The sequence below is a fragment of the Anolis sagrei genome, chromosome 13, assembly GCF_037176765.1.
Source record: "Anolis sagrei isolate rAnoSag1 chromosome 13, rAnoSag1.mat, whole genome shotgun sequence".
Taxonomy (NCBI): domain Eukaryota; kingdom Metazoa; phylum Chordata; class Lepidosauria; order Squamata; family Dactyloidae; genus Anolis; species Anolis sagrei.
In genome coordinates, this window is record NC_090033.1 from 7838568 (window position 1) to 7853307 (window position 14740).

General features: G+C 44.7%; 1 protein-coding gene across 2 annotated transcripts in view; it reads right to left on the minus strand.

Annotated features, from left to right (window-relative positions):
* The window catches only part of ATP13A2 (ATPase cation transporting 13A2), a 59331-nt gene that overhangs the window by 27509 nt on the left and 17082 nt on the right, over nucleotides 1-14740 (minus strand). The window lies entirely within an intron of this gene.

The following is a 14740-nucleotide window of genomic DNA, read 5'->3' on the forward strand; positions in this document are numbered from 1 at the left end:
ATAGCTAGGTCCTGTGTGCTAACTTTCCTATCCAGAAATATATCGTTCTTTGAACTTAAAGCTTGACTCCGCTCCTGTACTTGCTGAAGCTCAATAGCTCTACTGCTGTGCTTAAGAAGCTTCTCCTGTGAGCATGGAGAGAGGCAAGATGTCTGCTTCGAGTAAGTGAGAGAGTTAGATAGCTAGGTCCTGTGTGCTAACTTTCCTATCCAGAAATATATCGTTCTTTGAACTTAAAGCTTGACTCTGCTCCTGTACTTCCTGAAGCTCAATAGCTCTACTGCTGTGCTCAAGAAGCTTCTCCTGTGAGCATGGAGAGAGACAAGATGTCTGCTTCGAGTGAGTGACTGAGTTAGATAGCTAGGTCCTGTGTGCTAACTTTCCTATCCAGAAATATATCGTTCTTTGAACTTAAAGCTTGACTCCGCTCCTGTACTTGCTGAAGCTCAATAGCTCTACTGCTGTGCTTAAGAAGCTTCTCCTGTGAGCATGGAGAGAGACAAGATGTCTGCTTCGAGTGAGTGACTGAGTTAGATAGCTAGGTCCTGTGTGCTAACTTTCCTATCCAGAAATATATCGTTCTTTGAACTTAAAGCTTGACTCCGCTCCTGTACTTGCTGAAGCTCAATAGCTCTACTGCTGTGCTTAAGAAGCTTCTCCTGTGAGCATGGAGAGAGACAAGATGTCTGCTTCGAGTAAGTGAGAGAGTTAGATAGCTAGGTCCTGTGTGCTAACTTTCCTATCCAGAAATGTATCGCTCTTTGAACTTAAAGCTTGACTCCGCTCCTGTACTTGCTGAAGCTCAATAGCTCTACTGCTGTGCTCAAGAAGCTTCTCCTGTGAGCATGGAGAGAGACAAGATGTCTGCTTCGAGTGAGTGACTGAGTTAGATAGCTAGGTCCTGTGTCCTAACTTTCCTATCCAGAAATATATTGTTCTTTGAACTTAAAGCTTGACTCCACTCCTGTACTTGCTGAAGCTCAATAGCTCTACTGCTGTGCTCAAGAAGCTTCTCCTGTGAGCATGGAGAGAGGCAAGATGTCTGCTTCAAGTGAGTGAGTGAGTTAGATAAATAGGTCCTGTGTGCTAACTTTCCTATCCAGAAATATATCGTTCTTTCAACTTAAAGCTTGACTCCGCTCCTGTACTTGCTGAAGCTCAATTGCTCTACTGCTGTGCTCAAGAAGCTTCTCCTGTGAGCATGGAGAGAGACAAGATGTCTGCTTCAAGTGAGTGAGTGAGTTAGATAAATAGGTCCCGTGTGCTAACTTTCCTATCCAGAAATATATCGTTCTTTGAACTTAAAGCTTGACTCTGCTCCTGTACTTGCTGAAGCTCAATAGCTCTACTGCTGTGCTCAAGAAGCTTCTCCTGTGAGCATGGAGAGAGGCAAGATGTCTGCTTCAAGTGAGTGAGAGAGGTAGATAGCTAGGTCCTGTGTGCTAACTTTCCTATCCAGAAATATATCGTTCTTTGAACTTAAAGCTTGACTCTGCTCCTGTACTTGCTGAAGCTCAATAGCTCTACTGCTGTGCTCAAGAAGCTTCTCCTGTGAGCATGGAGAGAGGCAAGATGTCTGCTTCAAGTGAGTGAGAGAGGTAGATAGCTAGGTCCTGTGTGCTAACTTTCCTATCCAGAAATATATCGTTCTTTCAACTTAAAGCTTGACTCCGCTCCTGTACTTGCTGAAGCTCAATAGCTCTACTGCTGTGCTCAAGAAGCTTCTCCTGTGAGCATGGAGAGAGACAAGATGTCTGCTTCGAGTGAGTGACTGAGTGAGATAGCTAGGTCCTGTGTGCTAACTTTCCTATCCAGAAATATATCGCTCTTTGAACTTAAAGCTTGACTCCGCTCCTGTACTTGCTGAAGCTCAATAGCTCTACTGCTGTGCTCAAGAAGCTTCTCCTGTGAGCATGGAGAGAGACAAGATGTCTGCTTCGAGTGAGTGAGAGAGTTAGATAGCTAGGTCCTGTGTGCTAACTTTCCTATCCAGAAATATATCGTTCTTTGCACTTAAAGCTTGACTCCGCTCCTGTACTTGCTGAAGCTCAATAGCTCTACTGCTGTGCTCAAGAAGCTTCTCCTGTGAGCATGGAGAGAGGCAAGATGTCTGCTTTGAGTGAGTGACTGAGTTAGATAGCTAGGTCCTGTGTGCTAACTTTCCTATCCAGAAATATATCGTTCTTTGAACTTAAAGCTTGACTCTGCTCCTGTACTTCCTGAAGCTCAATAGCTCTACTGCTGTGCTCAAGAAGCTTCTCCTGTGAGCATGGAGAGAGACAAGATGTCTGCTTCGAGTGAGTGACTGAGTTAGATAGCTAGGTCCTGTGTGCTAACTTTCCTATCCAGAAATATATCGTTCTTTGAACTTAAAGCTTGACTCCGCTCCTGTACTTGCTGAAGCTCAATAGCTCTACTGCTGTGCTTAAGAAGCTTCTCCTGTGAGCATGGAGAGAGACAAGATGTCTGCTTCGAGTGAGTGACTGAGTTAGATAGCTAGGTCCTGTGTGCTAACTTTCCTATCCAGAAATATATCGTTCTTTGAACTTAAAGCTTGACTCCGCTCCTGTACTTGCTGAAGCTCAATAGCTCTACTGCTGTGCTTAAGAAGCTTCTCCTGTGAGCATGGAGAGAGACAAGATGTCTGCTTCGAGTAAGTGAGAGAGTTAGATAGCTAGGTCCTGTGTGCTAACTTTCCTATCCAGAAATGTATCGCTCTTTGAACTTAAAGCTTGACTCCGCTCCTGTACTTGCTGAAGCTCAATAGCTCTACTGCTGTGCTCAAGAAGCTTCTCCTGTGAGCATGGAGAGAGACAAGATGTCTGCTTCGAGTGAGTGACTGAGTTAGATAGCTAGGTCCTGTGTCCTAACTTTCCTATCCAGAAATATATTGTTCTTTGAACTTAAAGCTTGACTCCACTCCTGTACTTGCTGAAGCTCAATAGCTCTACTGCTGTGCTCAAGAAGCTTCTCCTGTGAGCATGGAGAGAGGCAAGATGTCTGCTTCAAGTGAGTGAGTGAGTTAGATAAATAGGTCCTGTGTGCTAACTTTCCTATCCAGAAATATATCGTTCTTTCAACTTAAAGCTTGACTCCGCTCCTGTACTTGCTGAAGCTCAATAGCTCTACTGCTGTGCTCAAGAAGCTTCTCCTGTGAGCATGGAGAGAGGCAAGATGTCTGCTTCGAGTGAGTGACTGAGTTAGATAGCTAGGTCCTGTGTGCTAACTTTCCTATCCAGAAATATATCGTTCTTTGAACTTAAAGCTTGACTCTGCTCCTGTACTTGCTGAAGCTCAATAGCTCTACTGCTGTGCTTAAGAAGCTTCTCCTGTGAGCATGGAGAGAGACAAGATGTCTGCTTCGAGTAAGTGAGAGAGTTAGATAGCTAGGTCCTGTGTGCTAACTTTCCTATCCAGAAATATATCGTTCTTTGAACTTAAAGCTTGACTCCGCTCCTGTACTTGCTGAAGCTCAATAGCTCTACTGCTGTGCTTAAGAAGCTTCTCCTGTGAGCATGGAGAGAGACAAGATGTCTGCTTCGAGTAAGTGAGAGAGTTAGATAGCTAGGTCCTGTGTGCTAACTTTCCTATCCAGAAATGTATCGCTCTTTGAACTTAAAGCTTGACTCCGCTCCTGTACTTGCTGAAGCTCAATAGCTCTACTGCTGTGCTCAAGAAGCTTCTCCTGTGAGCATGGAGAGAGACAAGATGTCTGCTTCGAGTGAGTGACTGAGTTAGATAGCTAGGTCCTGTGTGCTAACTTTCCTATCCAGAAATATATTGTTCTTTGCACTTAAAGCTTGACTCCGCTCCTGTACTTGCTGAAGCTCAATAGCTCTACTGCTGTGCTCAAGAAGCTTCTCCTGTGAGCATGGAGAGAGACAAGATGTCTGCTTCAAGTGAGTGAGTGAGTTAGATAGCTAGGTCCTGTGTGCTAACTTTCCTATCCAGAAATATATTGTTCTTTGAACTTAAAGCTTGACTCTGCTCCTGTACTTGCTGAAGCTCAATAGCTCTACTGCTGTGCTCAAGAAGCTTCTCCTGTGAGCATGGAGAGAGACAAGATGTCTGCTTCAAGTGAGTGAGAGAGTTAGATAGCTAGGTCCTGTGTGCTAGCTTTCCTATCCAGAAATATATCGTTCTTTGAACTTAAAGCTTGACTCCGCTCCTGTACTTGCTGAAGCTCAATAGCTCTACTGCTGTGCTCAAGAAGCTTCTCCTGTGAGCATGGAGAGAGACAAGATGTCTGCTTCGAGTGAGTGACTGAGTTAGATAGCTAGGTCCTGTGTGCTAACATTCCTATCCAGAAATATATCGTTCTTTGAACTTAAAGCTTGACTCCGCTCCTGTACTTGCTGAAGCTCAATAGCTCTACTGCTGTGCTCAAGAAGCTTCTCCTGTGAGCATGGAGAGAGGCAAGATGTCTGCTTCAAGTGAGTGAGAGAGTTAGATAGCTAGGTCCTGTGTGCTAACTTTCCTATCCAGAAATATATCGTTCTTTGCACTTAAAGCTTGACTCCGCTCCTGTACTTGCTGAAGCTCAATAGCTCTACTGCTGTGCTCAAGAAGCTTCTCCTGTGAGCATGGAGAGAGACAAGATGTCTGCTTTGAGTGAGTGACTGAGTTAGATAAATAGGTCCTGTGTGCTAACTTTCCTATCCAGAAATATATCGTTCTTTCAACTTAAAGCTTGACTCCGCTCCTGTACTTGCTGAAGCTCAATAGCTCTACTGCTGTGCTCAAGAAGCTTCTCCTGTGAGCATGGAGAGAGACAAGATGTCTGCTTCGAGTGAGTGACTGAGTTAGATAGCTAGGCCCTGTGTGCTAACTTTCCTATCCAGAAATATATCGTTCTTTGAACTTAAAGCTTGACTCTGCTCCTGTACTTGCTGAAGCTCAATAGCTCTACTGCGGTGCTTAAGAAGCTTCTCCTGTGAGCATGGAGAGAGGCAAGATGTCTGCTTTGAGTGAGTGACTGAGTTAGATAAATAGGTCCTGTGTGCTAACTTTCCTATCCAGAAATATATCGTTCTTTCAACTTAAAGCTTGACTCCGCTCCTGTACTTGCTGAAGCTCAATAGCTCTACTGCTGTGCTCAAGAACCTTCTCCTGTGAGCATGGAGAGAGGCAAGATGTCTGCTTCAAGTGAGTGAGAGAGTTAGATAGCTAGGTCCTGTGTGCTAACTTTCCTATCCAGAAATATATCGTTCTTTGAACTTAAAGCTTGACTCCACTCCTGTACTTGCTGAAGCTCAATAGCTCTACTGCTGTGCTCAAGAAGCTTCTCCTGTGAGCATGGAGAGAGACAAGGTGTCTGCTTCGAGTGAGTGACTGAGTTAGATAGCTAGGTCCTCTGTGCTAACTTTCCTATCCAGAAAAATATCGTTCTTTGAACTTAAAGCTTGACTCTGCTCCTGTACTTGCTGAAGCTCAATAGCTCTACTGCTGTGCTCAAGAAGCTTCTCCTGTGAGCATGGAGAGAGACAAGATGTCTGCTTCGAGTGAGTGACTGAGTTAGATAGCTAGGTCCTGTGTGCTAACATTCCTATCCAGAAATATATCGTTCTTTGAACTTAAAGCTTGACTCCGCTCCCGTACTTGCTGAAGCTCAATAGCTCTACTGCTGTGCTCAAGAAGCTTCTCCTGTGAGCATGGAGAGAGACAAGATGTCTGCTTCGAGTGAGTGACTGAGTTAGATAGCTAGGTCCTGTGTGCTAACATTCCTATCCAGAAATATATCGTTCTTTGAACTTAAAGCTTGACTCCGCTCCTGTACTTGCTGAAGCTCAATAGCTCTACTGCTGTGCTCAAGAAGCTTCTCCTGTGAGCATGGAGAGAGGCAAGATGTCTGCTTCAAGTGAGTGAGAGAGTTAGATAGCTAGGTCCTGTGTGCTAACTTTCCTATCCAGAAATATATCGTTCTTTGCACTTAAAGCTTGACTCCGCTCCTGTACTTGCTGAAGCTCAATAGCTCTACTGCTGTGCTCAAGAAGCTTCTCCTGTGAGCATGGAGAGAGACAAGATGTCTGCTTTGAGTGAGTGACTGAGTTAGATAAATAGGTCCTGTGTGCTAACTTTCCTATCCAGAAATATATCGTTCTTTCAACTTAAAGCTTGACTCCGCTCCTGTACTTGCTGAAGCTCAATAGCTCTACTGCTGTGCTCAAGAAGCTTCTCCTGTGAGCATGGAGAGAGACAAGATGTCTGCTTCGAGTGAGTGACTGAGTTAGATAGCTAGGTCCTGTGTGCTAACTTTCCTATCCAGAAATATATCGTTCTTTCAACTTAAAGCTTGACTCTGCTCCTGTACTTGCTGAAGCTCAATAGCTCTACTGCGGTGCTCAAGAAGCTTCTCCTGTGAGCATGGAGAGAGGCAAGATGTCTGCTTTGAGTGAGTGACTGAGTTAGATAAATAGGTCCTGTGTGCTAACTTTCCTATCCAGAAATATATCGTTCTTTCAACTTAAAGCTTGACTCTGCTCCTGTACTTGCTGAAGCTCAATAGCTCTACTGCGGTGCTCAAGAAGCTTCTCCTGTGAGCATGGAGAGAGACAAGATGTCTGCTTTGAGTGAGTGACTGAGTTAGATAAATAGGTCCTGTGTGCTAACTTTCCTATCCAGAAATATATCGTTCTTTGAACTTAAAGCTTGACTCCGCTCCTGTACTTGCTGAAGCTCAATAGCTCTACTGCGGTGCTCAAGAAGCTTCTCCTGTGAGCATGGAGAGAGGCAAGATGTCTGCTTTGAGTGAGTGACTGAGTTAGATAAATAGGTCCTGTGTGCTAACTTTCCTATCCAGAAATATATCGTTCTTTGAACTTAAAGCTTGACTCTGCTCCTGTACTTGCTGAAGCTCAATAGCTCTACTGCGGTGCTCAAGAAGCTTCTCCTGTGAGCATGGAGAGAGGCAAGATGTCTGCTTTGAGTGAGTGACTGAGTTAGATAAATAGGTCCTGTGTGCTAACTTTCCTATCCAGAAATATATCGTTCTTTGAACTTAAAGCTTGACTCCGCTCCTGTACTTGCTGAAGCTCAATAGCTCTACTGCTGTGCTCAAGAAGCTTCTCCTGTGAGCATGGAGAGGGGCAAGATGTCTGCTTCGAGTGAGTGACTGAGTTAGATAGCTAGGTCCTGTGTGCTAACTTTCCTATCCAGAAATATATCGTTCTTTGAACTTAAAGCTTGACTCCGCTCCTGTACTTGCTGAAGCTCAATAGCTGTACTGCTGTGCTCAAGAAGCTTCTCCGGTGAGCATGGAGAGAGGCAAGATGTCTGCTTCGAGTGAGTGAGAGAGTTAGATAGCTAGGTCCTGTGTGCTAACTTTCCTATCCAGAAATATATCGTTCTTTGAACTTAAAGCTTGACTCCGCTCCTGTACTTGCTGAAGCTCAATAGCTCTACTGCTGTGCTCAAGAAGCTTCTCCTGTGAGCATGGAGAGAGGCAAGATGTCTGCTTCGAGTGAGTGACTGAGTTAGATAGCTAGGTCCTGTGTGCTAACTTTCCTATCCAGAAATATATCGTTCTTTGAACTTAAAGCTTGACTCCGCTCCTGTACTTGCTGAAGCTCAATAGCTCTACTGCTGTGCTCAAGAAGCTTCTCCTGTGAGCAAGGAGAGAGGCAAGATGTCTGCTTCAAGTGAGTGAGAGAGTTAGATAGCTAGGTCCTGTGTGCTAACTTTCCTATCCAGAAATATATCGTTCTTTGCACTTAAAGCTTGACTCCGCTCCTGTACTTGCTGAAGCTCAATAGCTCTACTGCTGTGCTCAAGAAGCTTCTCCTGTGAGCATGGAGAGAGGCAAGATGTCTGCTTCAAGTGAGTGAGAGAGTTAGATAAATAGGTCCTGTGTGCTAACTTTCCTATCCAGAAATATATCGTTCTTTGAACTTAAAGCTTGACTCTGCTCCTGTACTTGCTGAAGCTCAATAGCTCTACTGCTGTGCTCAAGAAGCTTCTCCTGTGAGCATGGAGAGAGACAAGATGTCTGCTTCGAGTGAGTGAGAGAGTTAGATAGCTAGGTCCTGTGTGCTAACTTTCCTATCCAGAAATATATCGTTCTTTGAACTTAAAGCTTGACTCCGCTCCTGTACTTGCTGAAGCTCAATAGCTCTACTGCTGTGCTCAAGAAGCTTCTCCTGTGAGCATGGAGAGAGACAAGATGTCTGCTTCGAGTGAGTGAGTAAGTTAGATAGCTAGGTCCTGTGTGCTAACTCTTCTATCCAGAAATATATCGTTCTTTGAACTTAAAGCTTGACTCCGCTCCTGTACTTGCTGAAGCTCAATAGCTCTACTGCTGTGCTCAAGAAGCTTCTCCTGTGAGCATGGAGAGAGGCAAGATGTCTGCTTCGAGTGAGTGACTGAGTTAGATAGCTAGGTCCTGTGTGCTAACTTTCCTATCCAGAAATATATCGTTCTTTGAACTTAAAGCTTGACTCCGCTCCTGTACTTGCTGAAGCTCAATAGCTCTACTGCTGTGCTCAAGAAGCTTCTCCTGTGAGCATGGAGAGAGACAAGATGTCTGCTTCGAGTGAGTGAGTGAGTTAGATAAATAGGTCCTGTGTGCTAACTTTCCTATCCAGAGATATATCGTTCTTTGAACTTAAAGCTTGACTCCGCTCCTGTACTTGCTGAAGCTCAGTTGCTCTACTGCTGTGCTCAAGAAGCTTCTCCTGTGAGCATGGAGAGAGACAAGATGTCTGCTTCGAGTGAGTGACTGAGTTAGATAGCTAGGTCCTGTGTGCTAACTTTCCTATCCAGAAATATATCGTTCTTTGAACTTAAAGCTTCACTCTGCTCCTGTACTTGCTGAAGCTCAATAGCTCTACTGCTGTGCTCAAGAAGCTTCTCCTGTGAGCATGGAGAGAGACAAGATGTCTGCTTCGAGTGAGTGACTGAGTTAGATAGCTAGGTCCTGTGTGCTAACTTTCCTATCCAGAAATATATCGTTCTTTGAACTTAAAGCTTCACTCTGCTCCTGTACTTGCTGAAGCTCAATAGCTCTACCGCTGTGCTCAAGAAGCTTCTCCTGTGAGCATGGAGAGAGACAAGATGTCTGCTTCGAGTGAGTGAGAGAGTTAGATAGCTAGGTCCTGTGTGCTAACTTTCCTATCCAGAAATATATCGTTCTTTGAACTTAAAGCTTGACTCCACTCCTGTACTTGCTGAAGCTCAATAGCTCTACTGCTGTGCTCAAGAAGCTTCTCCTGTGAGCATGGAGAGAGACAAGATGTCTGTTTCGCGTGAGTGAGTGAGTTAGATAGCTAGGTCCTGTGTGCTAACTTTCCTATCCAGAAATATATCGTTCTTTGAACTTAAAGCTTGACTCCGCTCCTGTACTTGCTGAAGCTCAATAGCTCTACTGCTGTGCTCAAGAAGCTTCTCCTGTGAGCATGGAGAGAGACAAGATGTCTGCTTCGAGTGAGTGACTGAGTTAGATAGCTAGGTCCTGTGTGCTAACTTTCCTATCCAGAAATATATCGTTCTTTGAACTTAAAGCTTGACTCCGCTCCTGTACTTGCTGAAGCTCAATAGCTCTACTGCTGTGCTCAAGAAGCTTCTCCTGTGAGCATGGAGAGAGACAAGATGTCTGCTTCGAGTGAGTGAGAGAGTTAGATAGCTAGGTCCTGTGTGCTAACTTTCCTATCCAGAAATATATCGTTCTTTGCACTTAAAGCTTGACTCCGCTCCTGTACTTGCTGAAGCTGAATAGCTCTACTTCTGTGCTCAAGAAGCTTCTCCTGTGAGCATGGAGAGAGGCAAGATGTCTGCTTCGAGTGAGTGACTGAGTTAGATAGCTAGGTCCTGTGTGCTAACTTTCCTATCCAGAAATATATCCTTTGAACTTAAAGCTTGACTCCGCTCCTGAACTTGCTGAAGCTCAGTTGCTCTACTGCTGTGCTCAAGAAGCTTCTCCTGTGAGCATGGAGAGAGACAAGATGTCTGCTTCGAGTGAGTGACTGAGTTAGATAGCTAGGTCCTGTGTGCGAATTTTCCTATCCAGAAATATATCGCTCTTTGAACTTAAAGCTTGACTCCGCTCCTGTACTTGCTTAAGCTCAATAGCTCTACTGCTGTACTGAAGAAGCTTCTCCTGTGAGCATGGAGAGAGACAAGATGTCTGCTTCGAGTGAGTGAGAGAGTTAGATAGCTAGGTCCTGTGTGCTAACTTTCCTATCCAGAAATAGATCGTTCTTTGAACTTAAAGCTTGACTCCGCTCCTGTACTTGCTGAAGCTCAATAGCTCTACTGCTGTGTTCAAGAAGCTTCTCCTGTGAGCATGGAGAAAGACAAGATGTCTGCTTCGAGTGAGTGAGAGAGTTAGATAGCTAGGTCCTGTGTGCTAACTTTCCTATCCAGAAATAGATCGTTCTTTGAACTTAAAGCTTGACTCCGCTCCTGTACTTGCTGAAGCTCAATAGCTCTACTGCTGTGCTCAAGAAGCTTCTCCTGTGAGCATGGAGAGAGACAAGATGTCTGCTTCGAGTGAGTGAGAGAGTTAGATAGCTAGGTCCTGTGTGCTAACTTTCCTATCCAGAAATATATCGTTCTTTGCACTTAAAGCTTGACTCCGCTCCTGTACTTGCTGAAACTGAATAGCTCTACTTCTGTGCTCAAGAAGCTTCTCCTGTGAGCATGGAGAGAGACAAGATGTCTGCTTCGAGTGAGTGAGAGAGTTAGATAGCTAGGTCCTGTGTGCTAACTTTCCTATCCAGAAATATATCGTTCTTTGCACTTAAAGCTTGACTCCGCTCCTGTACTTGCTGAAGCTGAATAGCTCTACTTCTGTGCTCAAGAAGCTTCTCCTGTGAGCATGGAGAGAGACATGATGTCTGCTTCGAGTGAGTGAGAGAGTTAGATAGCTAGGTCCTGTGTGCTAACTTTCCTATCCAGAAATATATCGTTCTTTGAACTTAAAGCTTGACTACGCTCCTGTACTTGCTGAAGCTCAATAGCTCTACTGCTGTGCTCAAGAAGCTTCTCCTGTGAGCATGGAGAGAGACAAGATGTCTGCTTCGAGTGAGTGAGAGAGTTAGATAGCTAGGTCCTGTGTGCTAACTTTCCTATCCAGAAATATATCGTTCTTTGAACTTAAAGCTTGACTACGCTCCTGTACTTGCTGAAGCTCAATAGCTCTACTGCTGTGCTCAAGAAGCTTCTCCTGTGAGCATGGAGAGAGACAAGATGTCTGCTTCGAGTGAGTGACTGAGTTAGATAGCTAGGTCCTGTGTGCTAACTTTCCTATCCAGAAATATATCGTTCTTTGAACTTAAAGCTTGACTCCGCTCCTGTACTTGCTGAAGCTCAATAGCTCTACTGCTGTGCTCAAGAAGCTTCTCCTGTGAGCATGGAGAGAGGCAAGATGTCTGCTTCGAGTGAGTGACTGAGTTAGATAGCTAGGTCCTGTGTGCTAACTTTCCTATCCAGAAATATATCCTTTGAACTTAAAGCTTGACTCCGCTCCTGAACTTGCTGAAGCTCAGTTGCTCTACTGCTGTGCACAAGAAGCTTCTCCTGTGAGCATGGAGAGAGACAAGATGTCTGCTTCGAGTGAGTGACTGAGTTAGATAGCTAGGTCCTGTGTGCGAATTTTCCTATCCAGAAATATATCGCTCTTTGAACTTAAAGCTTGACTCCGCTCCTGTACTTGCTTAAGCTCAATAGCTCTACTGCTGTACTCAAGAAGCTTCTCCTGTGAGCATGGAGAGAGACAAGATGTCTGCTTCGAGTGAGTGAGAGAGTTAGATAGCTAGGTCCTGTGTGCTAACTTTCCTATCCAGAAATAGATCGTTCTTTGAACTTAAAGCTTGACTCCGCTCCTGTACTTGCTGAAGCTCAATAGCTCTACTGCTGTGTTCAAGAAGCTTCTCCTGTGAGCATGGAGAAAGGCAAGATGTCTGCTTCGAGTGAGTGAGAGAGTTAGATAGCTAGGTCCTGTGTGCTAACTTTCCTATCCAGAAATAGATCGTTCTTTGAACTTAAAGCTTGACTCCGCTCCTGTACTTGCTGAAGCTCAATAGCTCTACTGCTGTGCTCAAGAAGCTTCTCCTGTGAGCATGGAGAGAGACAAGATGTCTGCTTCGAGTGAGTGAGAGAGTTAGATAGCTAGGTCCTGTGTGCTAACTTTCCTATCCAGAAATATATCGTTCTTTGCACTTAAAGCTTGACTACGCTCCTGTACTTGCTGAAGCTCAATAGCTCTACTGCTGTGCTCAAGAAGCTTCTCCTGTGAGCATGGAGAGAGACAAGATGTCTGCTTCGAGTGAGTGAGAGAGTTAGATAGCTAGGTCCTGTGTGCTAACTTTCCTATCCAGAAATATATCGTTCTTTGAACTTAAAGCTTGACTACGCTCCTGTACTTGCTGAAGCTCAATAGCTCTACTGCTGTGCTCAAGAAGCTTCTCCTGTGAGCATGGAGAGAGACAAGATGTCTGCTTCGAGTGAGTGACTGAGTTAGATAGCTAGGTCCTGTGTGCTAACTTTCCTATCCAGAAATATATCGTTCTTTGAACTTAAAGCTTGACTCCGCTCCTGTACTTGCTGAAGCTCAATAGCTCTACTGCTGTGCTCAAGAAGCTTCTCCTGTGAGCAAGGAGAGAGACAAGATGTCTGCTTCAAGTGAGTGACTGAGTTAGATAGCTAGGTCCTGTGTGCTAACTTTCCTATCCAGAAATATATCGTTCTTTGCACTTAAAGCTTGTCTCCGCTCCTGTACTTGCTGAAGCTCAATAGCTCTACTGCTGTGCTCAAGAAGCTTCTCCTGTGAGCAAGGAGAGAGGCAAGATGTCTGCTTCAAGTGAGTGACTGAGTTAGATAGCTAGGTCCTGTGTGCTAACTTTCCTATCCAGAAATATATCGCTCTTTGAACTTAAAGCTTGACTCCGCTCCTGTACTTGCTGAAGCTCAATAGCTCTACTGCTGTGCTCGAGAAGCTTCTCCTGTGAGCATGGAGAGAGACAAGATGTCTGCTTCGAGTGAGTGAGAGAGTTAGATAGCTAGGTCCTGTGTGCTAACTTTCCTATCCAGAAATATATCGTTCTTTGAACTTAAAGCTTGACTCTGCTCCTGTACTTGCTGAAGCTCAATAGCTCTACTGCTGTACTCAAGAAGCTTCTCCTGTGAGCATGGAGAGAGACAAGATGTCTGCTTCGAGTGAGTGAGTAAGTTAGATAGCTAGGTCCTGTGTGCTAACTTTCCTATCCAGAAATATATCGTTCTTTGAACTTAAAGCTTGACTCCGCTCCTGTACTTGCTGAAGCTCAATAGCTCTACTGCTGTACTCAAGAAGCTTCTCCTGTGAGCATGGAGAGAGACAAGATGTCTGCTTCGAGTGAGTGAGTAAGTTAGATAGCTAGGTCCTGTGTGCTAACTTTCCTATCCAGAAATATATTGTTCTTTGAACTTAAAGCTTGACTCCGCTCCTGTACTTGCTGAAGCTCAATAGCTCTACTGCTGTGCTCAAGAAGCTTCTCCTGTGAGCATGGAGAGAGGCAAGATGTCTGCTTCGAGTGAGTGACTTAGTTAGATAGCTAGGTCCTGTGTGCTAACTTTCCTATCCAGAAATATATCGTTCTTTGAACTTAAAGCTTGACTCTGCTCCTGTACTTGCTGAAGCTCAATAGCTCTACTGCTGTGCTCAAGAAGCTTCTCCTGTGAGCATGGAGAGAGACAAGATGTCTGCTTCGAGTGAGTGACTGAGTTAGATAGCTAGGTCCTGTGTGCTAACTTTCCTATCCAGAAATATATCGTTCTTTGAACTTAAAGCTTGACTCCGCTCCTGTACTTGCTGAAGTTCAATAGCTCTACTGCTGTGCTCAAGAAGCTTCTCCTGTGAGCATGGAGAGAGGCAAGATGTCTGCTTCGAGTGAGTGAGTGAGTAAGATAGCTAGGTCCTGTGTGCTAACTTTCCTATCCAGAAATATATCGTTCTTTGAACTTAAAGCTTGACTCCGCTCCTGTACTTGCTTAAGCTCAATAGCTCTACTGCTGTGCTCAAGAAGCTTCTCCTGTGAGCATGGAGAGAGACAAGATGTCTGCTTCGAGTGAGTGACTGAGTTGGATAGCTAGGTACGGTGTGCTAACTTTCCTATCCAGAAATATATCGTTCTTTGAACTTAAAGCTAGACTCCGCTCCTGTACTTGCTGAAGCTCAATCGCTCTACTGCTGTGCTCAAGAAGCTTCTCCTGTGAGCATGGAGAGAGACAAGATGTCTGTTTCGAGTGAGTGACTCAGTTAGATAGCTAGGTCCTGTGTGCTAACTTTCCTATCCAGAAATATATCGTTCTTTGAACTTAAAGCTTGACTCCGCTCCAGTACTTGCTGAAGCTCAATAGCTCTACTGCTGTGCTCAAGAAGTTTCTCCTGTGAGCATGGAGAGAGACAAGATGTCTGCTTCGAGTGAGTGAGAGAGTTAGATAGCTCAAGAAGCTTCTCCTGTGAGCATGGAGAGAGACAAGATGTCTGTTTCGAGTGAGTGACTGAGTTAGATAGCTAGGTCCTGTGTGCTAACTTTCCTATCCAGAAATATATCGTTCTTTGAACTTAAAGCTTGACTCCGCTCCTGTACTTGCTGAAGCTCAATAGCTCTACTGCTGTGCTCAAGAAGCTTCTCCTGTGAGCATGGAGAGAGACAAGATGTCTGCTTCAAGTGAGTGAGAGAGTTAGATAGCTAGGTCCTGTGTGCTAACTTTCCTATCCAGAAATATATCGTTCTTTAAACTTAAAGCTTGACTCCGCTCCTGT